The sequence below is a fragment of the Bactrocera latifrons genome, unplaced genomic scaffold, assembly GCF_001853355.1.
Source record: "Bactrocera latifrons isolate USDA-ARS-PBARC rearing strain unplaced genomic scaffold, ASM185335v1 scaffold_956, whole genome shotgun sequence".
In the NCBI taxonomy this organism is placed as follows: Eukaryota; Metazoa; Arthropoda; class Insecta; order Diptera; family Tephritidae; genus Bactrocera; species Bactrocera latifrons.
Window position 1 is genome coordinate 72396 of NW_017537663.1, and position 1293 is coordinate 73688.

A 1293-nucleotide genomic window follows, 5' to 3' on the forward strand; every position below is an offset into this window, starting at 1 on the left:
AAATTTAAATACGTAAGAACGTTTGTAACAGATATCTTTGACCCTAACGACCAGCTTGAGATTATAGTTACGGAGCATAATAATTGCGCACACGCGCGGGATAAGAAAATGTCAAGCAGATTTTAAAGAACTATTTTTTTACAAAACTGGAGAAAAAAACAAAAGAAGCAGTCGGAAACTGCAAAATATGTTCTAGGGCAAAGTACAATAGGCATCGCCAAAAACATAAAATATCCCAAACACCAATCCCGTCATGTGTGGGAGAAATCCTTTACATGGACATTTTTTGTACAGACTCGAAATATTTTTTTACTCGTTTGGACAAGTTTTAGAAAATTCGCACTTGTTCAAGCGATACCATCTAGAACAATCGTGGATATAAAACCTCAACTTATAAAGCTTTTGAACGTGTTTCCTAAAGCCACAGTTATTTACTGCGATAATGAGAAATCATTGAACTCAAATACAGTCAGATTTCTTCGTGCCAACAGTTTCGGTATTCAAATCGTAAATGCCTCTCCACCTCCACCTCTTCACAGCACCTCCAATGGCCAAGTGGAAAGGTTTCAGAGTACATTAGTAGAGATAGCTAGGTGCTAGGAGGAGCATTGACGACACAAAAGATTTGATATTGCTTTCAACTATAGAATATAATAAAACAATACATTCTGTAACAAACAAGAGACCAGTCGACATATTTCGACCCGCTACAGAAGGTATAAATAATGATGTATCGGCCCGTATTAGACAGGCTCAGCAATACGAATGAGAAAACCATAACAAAAACAGAACAGAACGTACATTTAGCGTAGGTGATAAGGTTATGGTAAAACGAAATACTAGGCTAGGAAATAAATTAAACCCCCTTTACGAAGAAGAGATCGTGGAAGAAGATTTAGGAACTACAGTTCTTATTAAAGGGAGCTTGGTCCATAAGGACAATTTGAAATAGAACTTCTTTTTGATAAAGCTTTCATATAATCTTTAGCTTAAAGTTTAGACACGCCACTTGCATTTAATYGAAGACCTATATTTAATTMAAAGWATTTTTGTATATTGTAATTTTGAACTGAGCATCTCACAAGTAATTAAATAGTTATTTAAGTTTAACCAAAATTATTTCATATTTTATGTACAAAATTGCTAAAACATATGTAGCTCAGWACTTAATGTTAAGAAAGTAGTTTTAATAGGCAGAACATTGAGTTACCATTCGCTCCAAAATAAAAGCAAAATTTTCATCCACAAACTATGAGTGCACCCTGAAGAACTTTAACCTTTCGCTACAAGGAA